General features: G+C 43.2%; 1 long non-coding RNA gene across 1 annotated transcript; it reads right to left on the minus strand.

The window, feature by feature from the left end:
• Positions 1-11520: 11520 nt before the first annotated feature.
• Positions 11521-21254, minus strand: LOC128331746 (uncharacterized). Its single transcript, XR_008310422.1, has 3 exons — positions 20976-21254; positions 15149-15433; positions 11521-12021 (listed from the first exon to the last, which is right to left on the minus strand). It is a non-coding gene; the product is annotated as an uncharacterized LOC128331746 (long non-coding RNA).
• Between the last annotated feature and the right edge of the window lie 4766 nt (positions 21255-26020).

The following is a 26020-nucleotide window of genomic DNA, read 5'->3' on the forward strand; positions in this document are numbered from 1 at the left end:
ACCCTCCAGGGAGACAATTGCCACACAGCCCAGTCCTCATAAAGTTCCGTATGAGAGCGGGGGCCATCAGGGCACTGGAGAGAATGGCAGAAGGCCGGCCTGACTGGAGAAAATAGCAAGCCAGGTTATGATGCCATCAGAGACTATCCCCTAAAGCAGGGTTTCTCAACATGTGGGTCCCCAGATCTTATTGGACTTCAACTCCCATAATCCCCAGCCCCAATGACCTTTGGTTGGGAATTATGGGAGTTGAAGTCCAATTACATCTGGGGACCCACACGTTGAGAATCCCTGCCCTAAAGAAAGGAGTAAGCCAATTTACTGAAACCTTTGGGAAAGGAGTAAGCCAGTCACTGAGTGACAAGGGAAGGAGATAAAAACAATTCTGGATTCACCGGAAGGAGCTCTAAGGAAGGCAGGATAAGCCGGGCCCCTGACTAGCTGTTGCTGGGTTTGGTGGTTGTGAACAGAGCTTAGGGAGAGTAATATAGTCAGAGCTGTCTCTGAGGCTGCCTCCAGCACTTAAATGGCAAAATAGCGATATCTGGAAATGCTGGACGGTGGGAGTCAGCTGCTCAGCCCATATAAGCATACCAATGTATGCTCATGCAGACCTGTGGAAATGCTCTGGCATATGTCACCTATGATAGACCAAAGAGGAGAACTCTTGATGAATATTACTTTGATGATGAACAATATGCAACCAGAAATCTTGATAACCATTGGCAACTTTGACAATTAACCAAAGAGGAGAAATTTTGATTACCATTGCTTTGAGAAATTAGTTATACTGATGGCAGAGTCAAACTCAAAGATCATCATGTCATCCATTTATCCATGTGAGTTCAATAACTTGTTATTTTCCCCACACTTGGTATTTTTTTAAAAAAATAAATAAATAAATATGCTTTTTAAAATTTTTGTAAAACTGTAAATAACCCCAGGTACAATGTATGTTTTGTATACATATATACAAATGATCTCAGCATTCATAAAATTCATATTATGGACATATATTAGGGATCCATTTAAATCTCTTTGCATTTTGTATTTTAAATGTTTCTTGATTAAAGTGTTTAATCTCACTTTTGAATATGAAATAAACTGGGTGGGTTTTTGTGTGTGTTTTTGTTTTGTTTTGTATTTTTTTGAATCTGAATGATGTGAAAATATAGCCCTGCCCCCAGAGACACGTCCAGCAAATGGGAGCAAGCTCCGAGAGTCACGTACTCCTGCATAGGGGGCTGGGGCAAATAAGCCGCACTGCCTAGAGAGGCAGCGATCGGCTGGCTTATTCCACCACTCTCCACCTCACTTCTTGCTCCCCCATTGGCCTTTTATTCCAGGTTCTACTGCCAATCAAGGACTGATGACCACCAAGGGCATAACTACCATTAGGCAAAGGGAGACAGTTGTCTTGGGGCCCCACTGCCTCAAGGGGCCCCCTAGAGGCACATCACATGACTCCCCGCCCACCCATGTTGCACCCCCTATGAATTATGTTGAGTCTCTTGGAGATCGGCAGGAGCAGAGAGTAGAAGAGAGTTTAAAAAAAATAGATTCAATGTGAACTAGATATTCACCGTATTCATAATGGGGATGTGAGTGTGAGTGCACTATATATTGTGAAGTGTGTTTGTGTGTGTATATCAGTGAGGGGCCCATTTTAAAATATTGTCTCTAGGCCTACTCCAACCTTGCTACGCCCCTGATGACCACCCACCCTTTAGTCTTTCTTCCACCCTTAGGCTCAATTTGCAGGAGACATCAGCCCTATTCAGACATCACTGCATGTTGTACAAGTGTTGTACGAGATAGGAAGTATTTTGCCATACCTGTGTTCAACATAATGTGTGGATAACTGTATCTGTACAGATAACCGATCTGTACCTGTGTGCACTGTACACTCGTTGTATGAGTGTTCAGCATAATGTGTGAACCAAACTATCATCTCTGGGCACTAGAGAGAAAGCTCTGGGGTGGAGGTAAGAACCTGCCCTTGATCACACCAGAGCACATGGGGATTGTGCTTGCCATGTGGACTTTCAGACAGTTTTATAATACAAATAATTTTGTGGCTGTTGGCTGAAAATTTTAAAAAAAATCTACTTAAGCAAACCATTGTGAATTGAGTGAAAACAGTGTGAGTTTTTTTCTGCTGCTGCTGGACTTCCCTACAATGCTTGGAGAATAAAAAAACTTCATGGCAGTATGACAGCGCTGATGACAAGAGTAATAGTGCTCATAGTAATTAGGACAAGCAGGGATTCCATTTCCATTACAGGAATCGATCGATTCATCCCCCCGCTTTAATGTCCCTCTCCTCTCCCTTCTTTTTTAAAAAAGACCCATGCAGGAGCTAAGTCTTGAAACTAAAAAATAAAATAAAAATAGTTAAAAGGGTCTTTGGAAGCAGCATGGAATTTTAAAATTGAATCTATAATTTTACAAATGAAAACTAATTTGATTTGTATACCGTATGTTTCCATTAAACCTGAGATGCCACTTGGTCATTTCATCTCAGCTACATCTATGGCTCTTCCAAACGGTGATATATTCCAACTTAATAAAACAGGAAATCCACACTACATACAAGGACATCCCATAATATTCTTTGTGCCATCTGTTGGCGATCTGTGGCAATCTGTGAATAAGCCATGTGTTGTTGTTTTTCCCGAAATGAGAATAAAAAGAGTTTGAAATAGGGGTGTGCACAAACCAGAACTTATGGTTCAGTTCGAATTTGAATAAAATTTGAACCAAACTGTGTGCTGCCAAACTGGTTCGGTCGAACCGGCCGGCCGGTCTGGTCCATTTGACTGAACTGGTTCAGCGGTTTGGCTGTACTTGTAAAGGGGAATCCAGGGAACACATCTAGCAAGGGATGGGGGGGGGGTGGGCGGTAAGAAAAGTAATGCAAAGTACTTCCCTCCCTAGCATGTACAGATGCTAGATTTGCATACTTTCTAAGGAAGCTCCCATAAAATTTAAGAACAAACTCTGATTCGGATACAGGATTATAGAGGTATTGGCTGGTTCTGATGATACTCTCTGGCCAGCCTCATTCCACATGATTAGGGACAAGCATTGTTTTGCCTCCTGGTTGTGCGAAGGCACCATCACTTAATCACATGGAGAGTGATTCATTTGTACTGCCCTTCCACACATAATTTGAATACTTCTGGATGGTTCGTCTACTTCTCCACATGCAATTTAAATACTATTTTAAATAACATTTAAATAACACATGCAATTAGGCAAGAGCAAGATGTCCTGTCCTCTTCCTAGGCAGGGGTACCACTGCCTAATCACGTGGGGGGTTGCTCATCTGACTTACCCCTCCTTGTGCAATCCAAGTACTACTTTAGAGAAGCATTTAAATTGCACTTGGAGGGGCAGTTTGGAAGAGCTCCAATGTGATTAGGCAACAGTACAACAGCATAACAGGACATTATGGGAGGAGATCTGGTCTTGTAGTAGCAAGCATGAATCGTCTCCTTTCCTAATCAGGGTCTGCCCTGTTTGCATGTGAATGGGAGACTACATGTGTGAGCACTGTAAGATATCCCCCTTAGAGGATGGGGCCACTCTGGGAAGAGCACCTGCATGCTTGCATGCAGAAGGTCCCAAATTCCCTCCCTGGCATCTCCAGATAGGGCTGGAAGAGGCTCCTGCCTACAACCTTGGAAAAGTCACTGCAGACAATACTGAGCTAGATGGACCAATGGTCTGACTTGGTATAAGGCAGCTTCTTATGTTCCTATGACAAATGAATGATCCATCTAGTTCAGCAGTGTGTCTAGTAAGACACTACAAGGCACAGTGTTGTCTAGCCATATATTACCAATGATAAATGAAGACATCCATCCCCTATTTTTAACCATAGTCACTGTACTATTGTGTCCTTCTCTTGTACATTCCCCTTCCACATTAAACACACTGACAGTTCTCCCATCAAACTAATCTTTGAGTCAAGTTGCAACCTTGTTATGATGGTTATATGGAGTCTCCTCCATCTTCAGAGGAAGTATGCCACTGCCCATTGCTAAAATAATGATCTTAGCCCTTTTTAATCATTCATAGTTATCACCACTGAATACCCGTTCCTGGGCAGCAACCATGGGAGTGGGCTATTCCCTTTATGAGGATTTCTTGGAGGCACTGGGATGAACACCATGGAAAACAGGATGCTGACCTAGATGGACCTTTGGTTGGATCCGCTGGGATCTTCTAATATTCTTATGAAAGACCTACATGTAACTCAGGACATTTTTAACACCCTCTAGCATCCTAAACATCTAGAAGTTTAGAATACCATCTCTTATCTCTTGCCCATACAAGCTCTGTGACAGGTGTAAGCAAGTGGTAAACCACCAAGCTGAATGTAGACCATTAGCCTGGTTTTGTGGACTGCCCAGAGCAGTCCTGGGCAAAAAACAAAAGCGGGTGGATTCTTGAGCCCCTGATAAGCTGCATTTCGCTTGGAGGTGGCATTACAAGTTGGGTAGGCACAGTCTATGAAATAATAGTAACCTAGTGCATCACAATGACACGTCAAAGACAATATTACAAACTCTGGGTCTTGAGGGTGATGTGAAATCTCTTGTCATGCGTGGAATGTAATTGCCATTAAGGATGACAAATGAGAGAGATGAGCAGGAGTGGCAGATTTTCCCAGGTTTATATAAACACAGGCTGCCATAAGAAGGCTGGAATGTTCCAATCAAAGAGGCCCTGTCACATCAGTACTTCAAATCTCCAAGCGGCTTCCTTGGAAGCATCTGGTCTCGGTGAGCACAAGGAGCCGATAAAAGCCTTGGCTGAAGTCAGTGCCGATCTGCTAACTCCAGAGTAAGATGGCCCTATAGTCACTCTCCCTAGGAAAGTAGCAATTTTGGCACTTTGCTTCCTGAAAAAGATTGACTGTTTTTTTGTGGTTTTTTTTTAAACCTAAATGGACAGAGAGGAAAAAGGAATTAGAGGATAGTTACTGGGGGCAGTGAGACCACTCAGAGTGCCTTGATGTTGTGAAGGCTGACTGACACTCTCTCATATCTATGGTGTGTGTGTGTGTGTGTGTATGTGTTGACTGACACTCTCTCATATCTATGGTGTGTGTGGGTGTGTATATGTGTACACACACACGTGCACATTTCACTTGGATACCTGACACCTGAAGTATATGCCCAAAGTGTGCGTCTATGTGTCTGTACTTGTATGTGTATATTTATATTGACCCTCATTATCTATCAAGTAATTTCTTCCTCTCTTGACATTTAGCATCCCTTTAAAACAGTCAGTGTTTTGATTGAACCACACATGCAGCTTACTTCTTTTTTCTTCTTTGGGAGCCAGTGTAGTAGTAGGTAAGAGTGTGAACTGTGAACATGAAACTCCCCAGCAGAACTTTCAACTTAGATGTGAATTTATGGCAAGCTGCTATTGCTTCAGCTTCGCATCTGCAATATGAAGATAATACTTCTGGACTACTTTACAGAACTGTTTAATGCATTATAGAAGAAATGTATATGGAATGTTTTGTCTATTTGAATTGTGCTTTATGTTATCTTTTTTTACCGCAGTATTTCCCACTGCCAAGGAGACAATATACTGTTCAGTTGTTTAAGCAGCTTGCCTCTTCAGCAGTGGGAATTATTGCCAAAACTGCAAACAATGCTCCAGCTGCACACATGGTTTTCTTGTATGTTCACATGTTCCTTCTTTGGATCTTGCCTTGGCTGTGATCACTGAAACCAAAGGGACTATGAGCAAGTGTTTTCAGGATCAAAGCTTAAGAATATTCCAGTTACTCAAAATGATTCATGACAAGAGTACCTGTACAACATGATGTTGATAGATGAGATCATATTTTGCTTCTAAATTATGCTGCCCATCTCTTCAATCCTGTGCTTTAAACTTCCCCAAGCTTGCAGCGGAAACAGTTTAGGTGCTTTCTTAAATTGATACTACCCATTCAATGTGTATTAAAAATTTAGCTTGGGATAAATGTATTAATGTAGAAGACTTGTAACACTCTAGTGGAGTAAAAACACCCCTGGGGCAGGAATTCATCAGTAGAGTGAGACAAAAATTGGATACTTTGAAGATGGTGAGAATGTTCTTGTGTGTAGAAACCCTTTTTGCAATGTCACACAGCTAAACAGGACTTTTATCAAAGTGTACTGGTGATAAAAGCCTGGGATGGGGGAAGACGTAAATGAAAAACAAAGACGTGGAGAAAGGAGTCACTGCTAATGAACAGTAATGTCCCTGTTGATTAATTTTAGTCCAGTTTTATACAGGTATGCAATTAAGAGAAATGACTTTTACTTCCTCCTAGCCTTTAGTTTCCTATCAGGAGTATGTTAATTACCAATAAGTTTTCAAAAATGACTGTAATGGTAGCCAAGGTGGGTGGGTGTATGTTTCCAGAGTTAGAAAACAAAAATTCCTCAGAGCTTTCGTCCTCACTGGAGCTCTTTTGCCTTTCCATTCCAGATGAGAACTATATGTGAAAACCACGTTCCCCTTTGTGGTTCTCGGAAGTGTCAGCATCCAACGGGCATTCAATCCGCAGAGATCTGAGACTTCTTCTTGTTTCATTTTGCCCTTGCTTATAAGATTTCTGCTTTAATCTTTTATTTCATTCTCAATAAGTTAAAATATGCTTTGTTCTTCATTCCGTTTAAAACGAGACATGTCATAACAAAAATATTAATTTTCTGAAATATTTTTCTAAAACTACATTTGGAAAAAGCTGGCATGGGGAAATCAGGGCAAACAATCTGAAGGAAAGTTGATGCATGTGCAAAGAGGCATCTTTCAAGTGGTGCTTCTCTTATATTTAGCAGGTTGGGTCAAGGAGCTTCCACATTCATGGTTTCTTGGGATGGCTATGATTCCATTCCATGAATGCTTGTTTAGCCTCTCAGTTTCTCTGAGGATGATGAGCAAAATATCTTTGGTAGCCACAAGCATGGAGATTTTCTCTATTGTGTCTCTGATTGTGTCACACGCTGCTCCTGTATGTTAATGCATGATGTCTGCATTGGGCCAAAGATAGGCTGGTTGTGGAGATGTGGACCATCTTTTGCCATTCCTGCTTGTCATGTAGCTTCATAACCTCAGTATCTTCACTGGCAGGTGAGCGAGGTTAAGCAGACTGTTCAATCCCATACATCCCACCTCTCTATATTCCTGCTATCTACACCTGTGCCTTTTGTTGGGCTGTGTCCAATGAAGGCAGGGCAGGGGAGGTGGAGAAAAACCGATAGTACTGTGGATGGTTGATCCATTGATGCCAGGTTTAATGAAACTGAGATGTTGTGGGTCCTGTTATGATCCTTCTATTTTTGTTCTGGTGGCTAAAGTCCCTGCTTCTGCTAGGTCAGATGCTTCTGAATTATTTACTCATTCTAAACACTAGATCTGATGTTCTGAAAGGGGCTGGTTTCATCTGCCCAAATTAGGGAGCACAGAACTATGCAGTGTCTCAGACTATAGGCAGGTTTAGACATAATGGGAAACCAGAGGTCCATTTGCCTCTGGTTCCCAAACCTGATTGTTTGAACTGGGAATTGGAGCTTCAAAAACAAAAATGGTTCCCCTCCCCTAACTGCAGTTGTTACCTTCAGATTATATTAAGTTACACCACCGATAACTGCATTTTGGTGGCATCTCCATTACAGCCAAGCCAGGGATTGGAATTTGCCTTGACTCTAACCGGAGTTGTGGGAGGAAGCTCCTCCCTCGCTCCAGCTCCTGTTGGCTGTGTGGGCTGTCCTTAAGGAAGCCCACACAGTCAGCTCCCCTGCTTCTCTGCAGTCTTGCTGACAGCAGTCCATGAGACTACAGTAGGTCTGAACTCAGACTGGAGAGCAGGGGGAGGGTTGTGGAACCGCAGTTCCACTGGACCCACGGTTCCATATGTCGTCTGAACTGTCCCAATAGGTCAGACACTATCATCTGTCAATGTCAATTGAGCTTGCAAGGGGAAATAAAACTTAAGTTTCAAAAAAAGTGGGGGGGGGACTTACTTTTCTATCCCAATTGACTTAACATTTAGCTGGGATAAAAACTACCCCAGTGGAGAAAGGCTATGCAGTTTAGGCTAATTTCCCTCTCAATTGACTTAATATTGGGCTGAAATGAAGACAATGAAGACTACCCCACTGGAAACAGTGGCTGACATGATGCGCAGCATTATGACTCAATAACTGTTCCCCAGGACTGCTGTGGACCTCTAAAGCAGTCTCAGTGCTGTTAATATAAGACTGAGTGGTTGTGCAAGCAGTACTTTTTCCATTTTCCCCACTGTGGCCAGTGGGGGAAACTGTAGAAGCACTGCTTGCACAACCACTCATTCATAACAGTGTCAGGTCTACTTTACAAGTCTGCCGCCCCAAGGCACAGCATTACAGAACTGTAACACTGCACATCATGTAGGCCACTCAGTGCAGTTTAGGGTGGTTGTCTACACCATGTTGTATTTTTATTCATAACAGAAAGATATATCGTTAACTGGAGAGTGGCCATACTGTTGGGTGTGTTGTGTAGCAATGTCTGGGAAAGGAAGAGCTGGAAGAGCAGTGGTCTGTCTGGTTATTCTGCATTTACACATCTGGGGTCAGAATTTACTGCATGACAAATGTTAATGAAGGCTATGCAAAAACTTGTCTCAAAGCAGCTTATTTTAAATAATTACTTTTCTTGCAGAAACTAAGCCTATCTGCTGAGGCCAGTGAGCAGTGCGAATTAAGGGAACTTGGTAGCACTTTCATCTTCTGCAGCAACACAAGCTCCATTAGTAATATACAGACTGGACATGATAAGAACGAAACACTTGCTGCTTTAAAATACAAAGGGAAAGGAAGAATGAAGGTCTGCCATGTTATGCTTTCTGTTTCTCTCTGCTTGTGGGTGCCCTGTAAGCTGGACTCCTTCATTTGGCAACTTTGACAGCCTGTATGTGCAGAACCCCCTGTGGCAGCTGTGATTGCAGAGGACTCTTGAGAATCTCCTGTTTAATTCTTCCTAACTGCATGTTTCTAGTTCTTAAGCTTGTGGAAGTAGGTTTCTTGATTTTGAATGTTTCTGGCCTCCTTGACCTTTACAATTTTAATATGACAGATCAGTAAACTAGTTGAGCAGTTAAGTACACAATAACACTGATGTAAAAAGTCAAAATATGCAATGCTCTTCAGCCAGAGGCTAAAAAGCACCATTACAGAATGCCAACCTAAACAGAACAGGTTTACATTACTTCCTATCTCCAACACTGAATCCATTCTCATTACCTACCAGAGAATCTACTCTCAGAACACCTCAGAAACAACAAAACCCAGTGCCCCATGGGCTTGTTGTTTTGGGAGTGGTTGGCACCCTATGTACACTACACCACACCCTGCTCTGGGCCATCCTGGTGCCCCCAAAGTGGAGTTATGGGGCTGATGATATCACCATTATTCACTATGGGGGAAAGCTTAAAGATGTGCAAACTTCAGAAATTCTTTAAAAATTACCCCTTTGCCCAATTTCTTTAAAATTTGGGTGGTAGCTTCCACCCATTGGGAACTATCACCACCCAACCTACTTTGGCCACAAAATGGAGGTCCAAATATCTGAATTTTTCAGGTCCAAATCTGGGGTGATTTGTTATTTACCCAAATCTGGACAATTGAGGACAGGGGTGATTTGTCTACAAATCACCCAAATTGGCCAGATTCGGGTACAAATCATTTTGTACCCAAATCATTTTGCATATCCCTGATTAATACTGCCTGTATATAGCACTTTCAAGCATTCAAAGTGCTTTGCAGACATTATCTTAGTAATCCAGTACTCCAAAAATTCTTTTAAAATCACCCCTTTGCCCAATTTCTTTGAAATTTGGGTGGTATCTTCCACCCATTGGGCTCTACCACCCACCCCACCCTTTTGCCCCGGGGCTCCATTTTTTGCCCTGAATTAATTTAGAAAATTTGGGTACAAATTGAATCTGGGGTGATTTGGGGGGCAGATTTGGACCCAAAACAAATCGGGGTGTGTGTGATTTGATTTGGGTACAAATTGAAACAAAAAAATCAATTCGTGCACATCCCTAGTATTAATATTACTATTGCTGCTACTACAGTACTGTTGGTACTACTATTACTACTACAACAGAATGTGGCAGCAAGAGTCTTGACACATTCATTATGCTTTTGATCACATCATGCTGCTACTGTGTCAGCTGTACTGGTTACCAATGCATTTCTGGGCACAATGCAAGGTACTGGTTTTGATCTTTAAAGCCCTTCACATCTTAGAGCCAAGTTACCTGAAGATGCTCCCATGTGAATTTGCCCACCTATAAAAAATTTCAGAAAGGCTCTCCTGCACATCCCAACTCCTTCTGAAGCTCAATTAGTGGCAACTCATGAGTGAGACTTTTCTGTGGTAGCCCCCTCTCTCTGGAACTCTCTGCCACCTGATCTTCAGGTGGCACCTTCACGGGCAACTTTTAAAAATAGTCTGAAGACACAGGGGCCTTCCCCAATACCCACCGTGTGCTGGCTTTTAATGGCTCCTCTCTTTCTGACTTTTTTGCTTCCTTATGTTCTTTGCATGATTTTTTTTAATGATTGCTCTTGTTGTTCTGCTTTTATTGAGTTTCTACTGTTGCATTTGTTTACTTTTTTGTTAGCCAGCTTGAGACTGAGGAAGAAGGTGGGACATAACTATGACACTAGAGTCTGCCTCTGTGCAGAGGTAAATTGAATGACTATCCAGCCCTACAACTCCATGATCTAAAGCAGGGGTTCTCTGTCTTGGGTCCCCAGCTGTTGTTGGACTACAACTCCCATCATCCCCAACCATAATGACCTTTGGCCATTATGGTAGGGGATGATGGGAGCTGTAGTCCAACAACAGCTGGGGACCCAAGGCTTGTCTAAAGTCCAGTTGAAAAGGACATCCTAAACTCAGCAGATTTTAGATCTCTTTTTGCCTATAAGTGCTCCCTTACTCTTGATCAAGCCCCATTGCAACACAATGCTACAGCTCTTTTTATGGGTGCAGAGAAAGCCTACAGGTCTTTAATAGTATAAATCTACACCATACCAAACTGCAGCCTTGAATTACATGATCTGTGTGCCTCTATATCATTAAATCACCTGGGAGGAAAGTATGTAATTTGATGAACAGGCAACCTAATGGTTGCTAGGAATGTATAATGTAGCCTGTGGGGTTATGTAAGCCTTTTGTCTATGGCAGTTACGAAATATCTCCTGTGCTCTGCAAAGCAACTATTTCCTGTCAGGATGGGCATTAGGCTGGTAAGGAAGGAAAGGGCAATTAAGTGAAAAGTTGTTTTGTAGTCTCAATATTATTAGATTCACCGGATCCTGGGTGTTGCATTACATTTGTGTAGAATGTATGATTCTACATGTTGTCTTTAAAAAAGCAGATTAGGTTACGTTCCATGTACAATCTGAGCACATTGTTGCTTTTCTCTTTTAATTATTCTTATTAGAATCCAATGATAAGTAGTAATAGCAGCAGAATATCAAAGGCAGGAAAATCAGACCTGGGGCAATGGGGAACAAAAAGGGAGTTAGACACAGTAAGGTAGCTTGTCAGACCTGAGATAACAGGAAGAAAATGGAGTGTATCCACAGTAGAAGCAGAATAATATCCAGAATAGGAGCACCACAGTTATAGGATACTGGAAGGAAAACATGGGCTGTACCAGTGACAAAACCTGGGTAATATCCAGGGTATCCTTTTGCTGCTTCCTCCCTTCACATTGGGAAGACACACATTGACACACACTATGAATGCCATCTCCTACATCAAGTTTACCAGTTTCATGAGAATGGTTTTAAATCTTTTTGATCACAAAGAAGTCACCATGCCATGTGTACGGTCTGCAGCCACAGTTCACTTGGATGATCTTAAACAACTACCCCAGTGAAATTCGTTCAGTATGTGCATTCCAATGAGGTCCTCATTCGATTTCCAGGATGCAGGTCTGTTATTGATCTGTGAAATTAGGACAGCATGAGGACTAAAGATTAGCTGAAAGACAACAACCTTTGCCCATTCTCAACCACAAATGCATTTCTCTCTCAAGCAGATGGCAAATGTATTCTATGGAAATGAAGGCAGTTATGTTCTTGGTAGATAAGTGATGACACTGAGATGAAGGCAAGGCTGGTTTCTGATTTCCCCTCAACAATGCTGAAGGAAGGGCTATGTATACATCAACTGATGCATACATAGCCACTTCTGCCTGCGATGGCGCTCAGTGAATGGGCACAGATGCCCTCTGACTGCTCCAACACATCATGAGGTACTAGAATTTTGTCTGATGTCCTGGTGGAAATGTACCTTTGAGTGACAGGTGTGACAGACAGTCTTCCCTCTGATTTTTTTCATCTGTGTGCAGAATGAGTTTTGTTCTGGGCAGCGGTATCAAGCCAGTGTGTAAGAATGTATTTTCAGAATAGGCCCTTCCTGATGCAACCTGAGCAGGATCTAAAATTAACTGAGCAGACATCCAAAAAACTTGGGAGGGAACCCTAGTAGGGACCCCAAGGTAGGCCAGGGGTCCTACAAATCATTGGCTTGATTTGTGCCATTTGTAATCTGTATCAGGTCTGCCCCCAGTGCCTGCCCCTCCTCTTCAGAGTTATGCCTGCGAGGCTATTTATTTTCTCTGTAGCCAGCAAGACTGCACTCTTTCTAGACAGGCTGCACTGCTAGCTGGTAGAGAAATCACATTTGCCCAGTCATAAAACGTTATAGTCTTGAGTGCCGCTGAGGAAATGCACGAGCTGAGGATGTGCCCCAGCTGGGGTTCGATCACCTGGATTTTCCTCTAGCATCTGCGTAATTGCTGTGCTGTCCCTTGACAGCTGCTTGTGAAGAATTCAAAACATCTAGGGAAGAAGGCTTCACTTCACCATCACTAGACAGTTTGCTGCATTGTGAACCAGCTATGGTCGCCAGGCTGTAACATGTACACCTTTATGATCTGGCAACCGTAGATGCATGATGGTTCACAATTTACATTCAGCAAGGCATATATAACACTGCTGTGCTGTTCTTTTCCACATCCTGTCTAGCCTCCCACCATCTGCTGAAGCAAAGAGGATTTCAAGCTTTGCCCCACAGCAGAAAAGGGAGGAAAGTGAGCAACAGGTCCCAGAAAAAAGCAAGATGGGAGGCACAGCCCCAGAAATCCCTCATACTACATATCCATGCCTTAAACAGGAACATCCCAGGTAACAACCTAGCACCCCTACAAGCTAGGAAGAGCCTCCGAACATTTAACAAATCCATCTTCCTATACTTTAGAAGTATTGCTTCTTCCTTAGTGGACAGCATGTGTCTTTTCTTATCTTTCTCAGTCCCCTGCTTAAAAAAAGGGAAAAAAGAAAGAAAAGGTCAACATTTCCTACCTTAAATTTTGTAGCAAACTTGAGCTTTAATTTACAATACAGAAAATTCCCAAACTAACTGCTAGGTGAAAGCAGTGCTATTTTTCATAACTGTCATAAGAATATGGATGAAGATTTATTAACAGTAGGAAGGGGGCAGGGAGAGAACAGGATTTCTTGCTCTAAAAGCATGTTTCACTTTTGGCAATATGAGACAGCATTGAAGTTGATTTATTCTTTTAAAAACCCTACTGCTTACACTCATCAAGGCAATGAGTGTAAGCAGCAATCTTTCAATTCCTTCTGCCCTATATTGTTCTGCTATTTTATCTAGCTGTGATAACTGTGGGCGAAGAAAAGGTATGTTAATTGTATTGCTGTTTTTCTTTCTGTGAAGGAACTTCCAAATATGCACTAGCTAAGTAGACTGAACTTCTCTGTCTCCCTCTCTCTCTCTTTCTCAGTCTGTTCCTTGTCAATTCACATCAGTTTAAGGTCAAGAAAGCTAATAGGGAACAAGGCGCTACAAGATTTGAACTCAACCTTGCTTTCCTGAGGAACACAACTGACAATTAGCACAGGGATCAGCATCAAAAAAGAGCAACCCAGCATGAAGTCTGTCTAATTAGTCATATGAACGAAGGGCTTCCCCTCCACTTCCTCAAGGAGCACATGGCTGTCAGGTCTTATACTGCGGAGGCTGCTCTCTCCAATGTAAGGCCAAAGGAGGTTGAGAACAGGTAACACCAGCTGAAGAACTTAATTAAATCTTTGCCTAACACAGAATCCTGTATAATTATACTGGCTTCTTAAGCATTTCATCATAAAAGCTCTGCAAGTGATATTGAGTAGGGTGGAAGAGGGGAAATGTGACTCCCAAATATATTTTTCAATCAATTTTTAACCCCACATTTTCTCTAAACAACTTTTCCTATATTGATGGACAAAAACGGAGGATGAATCATTGGAGATGAAAGCTGTGCCCAGTCCCATAATCTCCACAGTTCAGAAAGCCTGCATACTCCAGTTTTCATTTCATTTTTAAGTCAACACCTGCTTGTTCTTTGAGAACCATGGAAGTGTTTATTTTCATCTTCAAGTTTGGATGTCATACTTTACAAATTAGCACTTGGTTCTCTGACTTGTAAAAACAGCTTTGCTAGAAAGCTGAGTTTCAAGTATGTGGATCATTCAAGAAGTTATCATTTATTTTAGTGGCATACAGACCCTACTTGGAGATCATAGACATGTTTCCACGCCCTCAGAACTCATAACTTCACACGTGTATGTATCCACCCTTCCACCAAAGAGTGGACCATAGACCAAATGGGGCAGCATACATGGGATCATTATTTTATATTATCCATATGACAACCCTATGAGAGTTAGGTTGCCCCAGTGAAGCACCCACCCACCCGGCACAGAGCTTCCTGACTGAGTGGAGATTTAGCCAGTTTCCCTGATCCAAGTTCTTGACCACTGCACTACAGTACATTTGACATAGGATGCTGAGCTTGCAGCATCTTATATGGTTTATTTTTATTAAATTAAAAGAACTTTTAATACTGTGCCAAGCACCAGCCACATCACTGGTCACAGGCATTGTATGTCAACTTTTAAAACTACGTGTCAGTGACAACTTGAGAGCAGAAATGTGCATACAATCGATATTATACTGTGTAAATCAGTGCAGATTGGTGTCACTATAATGAAGAAGTACAGATTACCTTCTTTAAATCTACCACGGTCCAAAAATGTGTAGGTAGTTAGAAACATGCAAACAACCAAAAAGCTTGTAGCAGGGTAGGTTATTTGCTGGTAAGTTATTCCACACAATGGTATGCTATGTGGCAACGGCTACTACATGGATCCATTTAAATGAATAGACCATTAGAAGAACCCTTCTCGATCAAGCCAAGGCCCATCTAGTCTGCCATCCTGTTTCTCACAGTCGCCAGCCTCTGGGAAGTCCACAAGCAGCTGATGAAGACAATACATTCTCACTCTTATTTCTATAAGGATAAAATAAAATAAAAAAACATAATGTCAGTAGAAAACATCATGAGTCTTCGATATTGTTGGATTATATATGTTCTAGCCAATTTCCTAATGAAAAATTAGCTGATCAGTTCAATTATCCATTGTAATGACTCTAATTTAAAAAACCTGTTAGAAACCTCTGCAACTGAAAAATCAGTGAGGACTGTAAGACTCTCCTTACATTTTTGTAGCACATTGACTGAAAAGGCAGCTGTCAGAGTCCTCACTGGCTCTGTAACTGCTCTGGATCTGGGCTTTAAAGTGGTGATAAGGAGGCTTTATCTCAAAGCTATGTGGTTTGGGAGACATTGACATTTTCTGCCAGCATCAGCAGTTCTTTTCAAAGAGATGTAAATTGAGTTACAGATGTTGTTGACTGTCCCGAGTAAATAAAAGTGGAATGAAAGGCCAAAAGCAGTTGAAGAGCATGAAGACTTGGGGAGGTTGCAGTTTGATACCCTCTGGGGATTCTTCAACATAATACACCCCACGGGGTATGCAAGGGGAAAGATTATTCCAAAAACAAGGTGCTAACCAGTGTCTAGTGGGTTACCAATTGTTCTAGGTCAGGGATTCCCAATTTGTGGTATTCCAGATGTTTTTGAATATCTTGATGTTGTGCTTCAGATGTTGCCCATTGAAGTTTCCACTTTATAAATTTGGCAAACTGAAAGCTTATGCCATAATAAAGGGCAGTTCATACGATCAAGAATAGGGTAGGAGAAGCCTCCTACCCTAGCTCATGAACTATGCATGCTCCCATTTGCCGATCATCTGTCAATTAAGAACAAAGTTGGAGGCGCCCTCCTCCATGATCATGTGGTAAGCAACACATGGGTCAGAGGGCTTTTCTTCCTACCTCATTCAGCAGCTAGTTAGGAAAGAGCCCTCCATCCCTGCTGCTGCTGCTGAGCACACGATCACAGAGAGTGCTTCCAGCCTTGGTCAGATGATCAAATATTGGGAGTGTGCACCACTCCCAAACGAAGGTCAATGGCTTTCCCTACCTTATTCTTGACTGTGTGAATTTTTCTAACATGTGTTGGTTTTTAAGTTTCCACAAGTTTTTTGTTGTTGTTGTTGCAACAAACACAGCTACTTCTCCAGAAATTGTCACTTCTTTAAAAATAATATTTTAAAATATTATTCCTTCATCATATGAAGGAATATGAAGTTCCTTCATCAGGCCTGCTCAATTTAGGCCCCCCCAGCTATTTTTGGACTACAGTTCCCATAATTCCCAGCCACTGTAGCCAATAGCCAGGGATTATGGGAGCAGTTACCCCTGCTGACTGGGCAAAGAGGCACCTTTTTAACATGGTGATTCTCTTTATTTAGCAGGGAGAGAGTAACTGGCCCTATCCACCCCCAGTACAGTACCTCCAGTGACTGTTGCTGGTGTCTATCTTATGGTTTCTTTTTAAACTGTGAGCCCTTTGTGGACAGAGAGCCATTTTATTTATTTATTTATTTATTTTTCTATGTAAACCACTTTGGAAACTTTTGTTGAAAAGGGGTATATAAATATTTGCAGTTGTAAGTAGTAGTTGTAGGCCAACATCTGCAGGAGGGCCAAAGTTGAGCAGGCCTGCTTCACCTTGATCCACTGATTCTGATGCAAAGCAACTGATACATGCAACAGTGTGCAAGCAGGCCCAAGCCAAGACCCCTGTTGCTTGAGGTAGCGTGGTGAGATGCCACCCTCCACCGCCATGATGTGTGGAGTGCACCATTGCCCCCATGCACTCTGATCCAACCCACCCTACACTTCCTTCCTTTCTCTGTGCTCACTCCTTGCCTTGGAGGGAGAGATAGATAGATGAGCAGATGTGGAAGAAGAGTGGCAGCAGCGGTGATGGCCGGGGCTAATGGGGCTGGTGAGGCAGGTGGCAGGCTGGCTAATCTTCCACCTCCACTAATTCTAGGCCTGATGTGTCTGCCTCACCAGGCCTCAATAGGGGACCAGCCATGTGTGCAAGGGGCTCTGTACACTCCCCCAGCAAACTGATGGTTGGCTGTGGAGAACGATTCCAAATGTTGGAGTTAGTTTAAAAGGAAGACCTTCTAAGTTTCACTAAAGCTATGCTGAATTGTTTAAAGTTGCTCTAATACATGACTAAAGCAACGCTTCATGATTGTGATTATGTCTCCCACTTGTCTTGTTTCTTATGAGTTGAATAAATAAAGGAGTTCCTGCAGAAGGAGAGAAAACTATAATTGTTACTCTCACTTCAGTCACTTTGTTCTAAGAACAGACAAACTTGTCACTGAGGCTTATTATTAAATCTGACTTGCCTTGTCCTGGAAGCCCCCTTTCCTTTAACCTTCGGTTTCCACTATTAGTTTAAAACAGCTAATGCTAAAATGGTTGCTAATTGGCTCTCTGCCTCACTTCTGGGGATAAAAACCGTTATTTTTTATAGTGCCAGGAGGAGGAGGAGGAAAAGCCTCACTTTTACTGTGTGCTTAACAAATTCACATCATTCATTTGAGCAAGATAAAAGGGATATTCATGTACTCTAGAGCCTTTTAAGCTAGAGGCTCTTAATTATGGTGGATGTATTCTGTAAAGCAGGCAAGTAGGAGCAACTAAAGGTAAAGTGTGCTGTCAAGTCGATTTCAACTCCTGGTGCCCACAGAGCCCTGTGGTTGTCTTTGGTAGAATACAGGAGGGGTTTACCATTGCCTCCTCCCGCACAGTATGAGATGATGCCTTTCAGCATCTTCCTATATTGCTGCTGTCCGATATAGTACCAGCGGGGATTCAAACTGGCAACCTTCTGCTTGTTAGTCAAGCATTTCCCCACTGCGCCACTTAAGGTGACTAGGCCCGCTCATAAACTGGATTTGGAGCCACACTTGCCTAATGGAAGGAATATTTTCCCAATATTGGGGAAAAGAGATACCAGAATGAAATGCTATATGAAGGCGTTTCCAGACAGCTTTTTCCCTAGCTATGAAAGCACCAAATAGGAAGTGGGAGAGGAAGTGCATCATGCAAGTGATATTATCTTCCGCAGGGCTTTGGTTATGCTGATATTTATGCATCACAGTTGCTGTGTCACCCACCCTGACCCCCTGCTATAATTGTTCATCTTAACTAGCAGTGATGAGCATATGATTCAGCACAACCTCTGTGTGGTACTTGCTAGGCAGACAGATGATTCAGCATCTGTGGACAAACATGGAGTGTGTGTGCACATGCATGCGCACATCAGCTGACTGCAGAAATTATTCCTATGAGACATGAAGAGCCCTGTTCAGCCATTATTGTGCCCAGATACAGGGGGGAATGGGAGCATGTCAGCTAGCCCCACTTCCCCATGCCAGTGAATACTGTAACCTAGTTCTCCCCAAGAACAGCATTTGTCTGCAGAGACAAATGCTGTACCCCAGGGAGAGTTTTCCTGTGATCTGGAACTTTGCATGATCATGTGATCTAAAACTCTGAGGCTATTCACACAATGGGGCGAAATCGGGCTAGCGGAGGCTAGCCCAATTTCGTCCCATCGTGTGAACCACCGGGGACGGCTGCGAGCCTAGTGGTTCCTAGGTGGGTAACCCACCTAAGTACCCCTGCCCTAAAACCAGGTTTGCGGAACAAGTGCTCCGCAGACCTGGTTTTCAAGATTGTGAGTAGGCGCGGCTCCGCACCGCGGTTACTCATGAGGAGACCCCCAGAGGGGAGGTGAAAAGGGTCTCGCCAGCATGCCCTGCATGCTCACGCAGAGCATGCTGGAGCTTCTGGGGGCCAATCGGCCCCCGCTCCCCCCAGCCCCCACAAGCTCTGTCACGGAGCTGGCAATCATGTGGGCAGCCGATCCGGCTGCCCAAGGCTCCCGCCCGGATCATCTGCGGAGAAAGCGGGCTTAGCCCACTCTCCCCGCAAAACCGGCAAAAGCGGGTCTCACTGATCGTGAGACCCACCTCCCTAAGTGTTATTGCACTGAACAAGGCTACAGTTATTAGCCATTGCTCCACACATATATATTATTATTCAGAATATTTATATACCTCTTTTCAACACAAAAAGTTCCCAATATAGTTTACACAGCACATGGAATGAAAAAGGTGTTCCCTATCCCAGTGGAGCTTGCAGTCAAAATAAGCGACAGTAAGGAAGACCACAGCACAGTCAAGGGCAAGGCCCCTATGCTGGGCTGAATGGGAACAGTTGTTATTTCTCTGCTAAATATAAAAGTCACCACTTTCCAAGTTTCCTCTTTGCCCAGTTTGTAGGGAATTCTATAAATTATTATTTGGTCGGTAAGGTGTAACCAGTTATTCAGTGTGACTCATCAAGGACAGCTTCGATCTAGCTTTGCTGCTAACTTGGCAAAGAGGCACCTCTTTAACGTGGTGATTCTCTTTATTTAGCAGGGGGTGAGTAACTGGCCCTATCCACCCCCAGCAAAGTACCTCCAGTGACTGTTGCTCTGTGTCTATCTTATGTTTCTTTTAGATTTTGAGCCCTTTGGGGACAGGGATCCATCTTATTTATTTATTTTTGCTCTGTGTAAACTGCCCTGAGCCATTTTTGGAAGGGCGGTAAAGAAATCGAATTAATAATAATAATATTAACTTTTGCCTTCTTTCAATGAAAGGCTGGCCATGCAAAGTCCTCTTCATCACTAAGGACTCCTACAAGAGCCTGACACACTGCTCTGTTGACATCAGTGTTGAGGAATCTATTAATCCTGGATCTTCCTCATTTGTGGATGGCCTTTAACTTCATTGCCTCCTGATCTTCATTGTGTTACTGAACTAGGAAATACTCCACATACTCAAATCTGATGAAAACAAAAGAGGAGGAGGAGGAGGAGGCAGAGGCAGAGAGAAGAGTAGCTTTTATCGATTCAGTTGTTAAGAAATCTGAAGAAAAATTGTCCTACAGGATTCTTACCTTCATTAAAGTATATGCAATATGTATACTTATTTAAGAAAATAATATGTTAAAAGCCAGACTGCTAACTAATATTAAATGATGAATCGTTGGTCCAAATTAGAAGGACAAGACAGACATCAGGCATTGATCCAGAGAGCTACAGGATTGAGATATGTTAGATGTAGATGGGTACTGGATTTAATTATGCATGGCAGCATGTATATATGCGATTGGACAACTTGCTCATTTATTTGCAAAGTAAAAGTAGACTGCAATCCAAAACAGACTTCCTTGGAAGTAAAATTTCATTGAAATGAATGGGACATGCGTCCAATTGATACTATATATTATTGTGTCCTTTTGCATGGTGCAATATCAAAGCAACTTTGATAGGACACCCCTTTCCTATCCAACACCCCTTTCACTTTAGTGGTTCCAGTTCAGATCTCATCCAGTAGTATGTTCGGCTACAGCTGCCAGCTCCAAGGAAATCTGCGTCAGTGACCACCTACGTGAGCAAGCAGAGGAGGCTCATGGCTCTTTGCCCTGATCCTGATCCACTCAAGCAGATGGGGCTGTAAGAGTGACAACCGAAACAGGAATGTGGGCCCTGGCGCATCCCAACTCACCGCTTTTGCAAGCGATACAGCGCCGACGGGATGCAAATCTGAAAGGTTAGAAGGGGTCACGCTGAGGAAAACGTTTGCCTGCCTGCTGCTGCTGCGGGAGATTTGGGACCAAATCTCCAGCAACAGGCTCGGACTTGCTAATGGGGTAAAGCTCCTCTGGCGCCATCCTCCAAGCCCAGCCTGATAATAGGAGTGATTAAAGTACACAGCGGCAGGACAGGCCCGGCAGTGGGCGCGTCGCCTTCGCCGAAAACTCACTCACACCGCACCAGCTGCACAGCCAGCCAGGTCGGAGGCGATTAAGCGGCCGCTACGGCTGCGCGCCCCATTCAAAGGCCGCCGCGTGCCGCCCTTCTGATTGGCTGCTTGTTCTCAAGGCGCCGTGAATAGCCGTCAGCTTCCCGGGGAATGCCGCGAGGTCGGCGGAGCAGCATCGCTGAAAGCGGCAGAGTCTGGCTGGCTCTCATCTTGGGGGCGGGAGGGCGCGGTGGCGAGGCCTGGTGGTGGGGAGAGAAGTCTTTGATCTGAAAACTGCGGCGGGGAAAGGGTTAATCGGCCCGTCTCTCCGCGTTCTCCACTCAAGGACGCTTTGGGTGAAAACTCAGGGGAGAGATGTCGTGTTGTTCTATATATACTGTCCCTACCTGTGCCGTCCACCAGCCGCTTGCCCAGAAATCTGAGTAAATCGCTTGGGAAAGCAGGAATGCTGCTCTTCCTGGGGCTTCGTAAGCTGCTGACAAGCACAACTTGGTTGGTTCCCTCACTCTGCACCCGTGGTGCCCGACGCTCTCCAGCTGCTGTTGCTGGACTACAACTCCTATCAAGACAGCCAGCGTGGTGTAGTGGTTAGAGTGCTGGACTAGGACCGGGGAGACCCGAGTTCAGATTCCCATTCAGCCATGAAACTTGCTGGGTGACTCTGGGCCAGTCACTTCTCTTTCAGCCTAACCTACTTCACAGGGTTGTTGTGAAAGAGAAACCTAAGTCTGTAGTACACCGCTCTGGGCTCCTTGGAGGAAGAGCGGGATATAAAAAATGTAATAAATAAATAAATAATCATCCCCTGTGGTGGCAAGGGTGGGCAAGTGCGCCCTCCGACAAGTAATTTGCCCCTCAACCTTCCTCCACCACCACCCCCGCTTCAGTTTCACAGATCTAATATGTGGGACAGTTTGCCCACCCATACATGCACTTTGCCCCATCTGTGCTCCCCCCCAATTTTTAGCTTATGAGATCACCCGGCATTCCATCCGTGGGTCCGTCCCCCTCATCAACTTTGCAATGTCTGGACCAATATGAACCAAATTGGGTACAACTGTAGGGACACATAGAGACACCTCAAATGCATAGTTTGTGAGGATGTCATCCACCCTAATGCAAGAGGCTCCTACACTTTTGAGGTGCAAGTGGGCTAACTTGTGAACCACCTAACCAATTTGAACCAAATTTGATTCAGCTGTAGGGACACATAGGGATGCCTCAAGGGCTAGTTTGTGATGATGTCCTTCACCCCAATTTAAGATGGCGGACATGTGAACGTTTGAAACACAAGTGGGCTAACTTGTGGACTGTCTAACCTATTTGAATCAAATTAGGCACAGTTGTAGTGAGCGACACACAGGGACACCTCAACAACGTAGCTTGTGATGATGTTTTATACTCCAATCCAAGATGGCGGACGCATGAACATTTGAGACACAAGTGGGCTAACTTGTGGACTGTAACCGTTTTGAACCAAGTTAGGTACAGTTGTAGTGAATGACACAAACAGGGTCACCTCAGTGGCATAGTTTGTGATGATGTTATTGTGGAGGCTTAGCTGCCTATCCCACCTATACTTTTACCGCTGCCACCAAGTAGACATTTTGTATGGCTGGGTCTACTGCAACGTTCCTTAAACTTTTGCAAAAGAAAAGAAGGAAGAAAACAGAAAACAAAAACTCAGTAGAGTAGAAAGGCTTATAGGCATGCAAGCTTCTAATCTTTATATAATAAGAAGGTTTACTTTGAGGGATAGTTCAATTAAAACATTAACTTTTTAGTTTCTTTACACAGCAAAACTTAGAACACAAAACGAATACCATAAGCATACAGGAGAAAACAAATACTTGATAAAATGCATAAATTAAGGTACCTAAACTGGTCCCTGCACAGAGTCCTCTGCAGTTACCTTCTTCTCAGCAACTGACTTATTGTGCAGTCTTTTATCCTGGTCACAGTTCAGGCCTGGGGTTCAACTCAGCCTGGTTCTTCTTGTGTACAGCTCTTCAGGGGCGTAACAGCTGGAGAGCTTCAGGTTGGCTACCCCTGCTCTATACAGTTCCAACTGTTTCAGTGGTCTCCAAATAGTACTGGGAAATTGCTCCTCCTTTGCTTTGGGGACAGATTTTGGAGACTCACTGTAAACTGCCTATTGTTGTAAACCTCCCAGAACCATTGGATGGAGCAGTATTAGGTATATAATATGTAATAATGAATAAACAAATTTCAAATTTCCCCTTTTATTTTGGCCCCATGTGTCTTAGAGTTGCCCTGGTTTAAATTTCCTCAGGGTCTGTAGAAGTTAAATCCTGAGAGAGGCGGAAGGGGGTGGATGCATCTGGACTTATGTGTGCATGTTTAGCACTCCTGCAATTCTAGAAATTTGGTGTTGTGTTAGGATTTTCTAAAAGGAATGGTGCTGAATGATCAGAGGAACAGATTGACTTATTCCTTATGGTTTTAGGAATACTCCTGAGTTTCTGAATGACCAGAGAAATGTGTTGAATTAAGGAGCACTTCCAGACAGCATGTTTAGTCTGGAATTGTCATGCCTGGTTCAGTCACTCTTTAGGGGAGGTCACACAGATGACTGACTGTTTATATACAGTGGTCTTTAGGGACCATGTTGTGTAAATGTGTGTGTGTGCACACAAACACATTTTATTGAGACAATGACTTCCCATATAGGAAAAGTAGCATTAGTACAATGATAAAGAAGCTTAAAACCAATAACAGAAGCACAAACTACTGAGCTATTAACTGAAAGACATTGGGGGAAAGGACAAAGCATACAGTTACAGAACATAATATAATATATCAGTGGGATCAGAATCAAACAGCAGAACCATGAAAATGTCAGAGAAGAATATTAAAGACCATAAGGAGAAATGGCCATCAGTGTCAATAAACAGCGATACACTGATACTATTAGAGGATATTTTTCTTTTCTTATGATTATATTCTTACACCAGGACATATTTTATATTGCTATAATCTCTAGTTCTTGCTTCATTTACAGACTGATCCTATGTTGGCTTCAGAATAAATCTTGCTTATTTTAATAAGATGCTGCCAAAGAAGGATTCTTAGTGCTGTAAAGGTAAAGTATGCCGTCGAGTTGGTGTCGATTCCTGGCGACCACAGAGCCCTGTGGTTGTCTTTGGTAGAATATAGGAGGGGTTTACCATTGCCTTCTCCTGCACAGTATGAGATGATGCCTTTCATCATCTTCCTATATCGCTGCTGCCCAGTAGGTGTTTCTCATAGTGTCTTAGACTATGTTTCCCATAGCCTGGGAAACACACCAGCGGGGATTCAAACTGGCAACCTCTGGCTTGCTAGTCAAGTCATTTCCCCGCTGTGCCATTAGGGTGACTTCTTAGCCTTGGTTTATCTTGCATAGTGCCTCCCTGACCAATACTGTTCACATACCTAAGAAATGAGGTTTCCCTGATGAACCAGTCCATCCCTAGCTCACTGGTTCTGAACTTATCTATCACATGGGCCTTATTTCTCCTTGAGGTCAACAGGCCTTCCTGAATCCTGACAACAAAAACCTGCCTGAGCTCTTTGTAGAGACAAACAAAACAAGGACTTCCACAAGTTGAAGACTGGGCACCTTATTAGAAAGTATAGACCATTCCAGTGCCCCAATGTGTTTCCCGTATCATTAATCTTGTTTATGGGAAACATATGACTCCTTATATCCCTGTAAACACAATATAATATATCCTAAAGTTATAGGTAATTTTCTAGGGCAGCGTCACCTTGTATTTCCCAAGGTATGAGAGAGAGCAAGCATAAGAGAGAGAGAAGATGAAACTGGCTTGTTTTCAGATGTTTCTAGCTGTTACGGTGTTTTGGCCTGTGTGTGTGTCCCAAACACCAGCTGTTTATGTGTTGTTCAAGTGACTTCATGTTGGTAATATCTTCATCAGTGAGTAACCAAGTTAGTGAGGCCCCAAACCATATGTATACATACACATATATAATCCATACATACAGGGCACATCCAACCACAGTGAAAATGTTTTCAATCCCATCAATTTCAAGGGAAGAGACTGACACAAGCATTTAAGTATGTTTTGGTACTTTGGTCTGAGGACAGGTGATATAGAAATCTTGCTGAAGCTCTCTGTGTGTGTACGTGTGTGTACTATTTTTTTAGCAGTTTTATATAGCAGCTCAAAATGCAAGAAAGGGAAACAGGGAGATGCAAACTGCCACATGTCCTTGCATGCCCTCTGCCACCAGTTACTTATATTATATCTTGTGATTGATTTTTACTTGTAAGCCTCTTTGGGAGCCCATTATGGTTGAAAATGCATATAATAAATATCACTCAATCTCATGTCAGTTAATGGAACTTTTTAAAGTGTTCCATTTTGGCTAGTTCTTGTTCATGCTGTAGATTGTCTTATTTCAGGGGTTTTCAACTTTCTGTCTTTGTGGCTGGTGATGATGGGATTTGTAGTCCAACAACATCTGGGAACCCCTATCCCAGCAGGCAACTTTGACTCTTCAGCTGTTGTTGAACTACAAATGTTGTTGAACTACAAAGAGGGAGAGCTGGTCTTGTGGTAGCAAGCATGACTTGTCCCCTTAGCTAAGCAGGGTCTGCCCTGGTTGCATATGAATAGGAGACTAGAAGTGTGAGCACTGTAAGATATTCCCTTCAGGGGATGGAGCTGCTTTGGGAAGAGCTGAAGGTTTCAAGTTCCCTCCCTGGCTTCTCCAAGATAGGGCTGAGAGAGATTCCTGCCTGCAACCTTGGAGAAGCTGCT

Source organism: Hemicordylus capensis, chromosome 6, assembly GCF_027244095.1.
Source record: "Hemicordylus capensis ecotype Gifberg chromosome 6, rHemCap1.1.pri, whole genome shotgun sequence".
NCBI lineage: Eukaryota > Metazoa > Chordata > Lepidosauria > Squamata > Cordylidae > Hemicordylus > Hemicordylus capensis.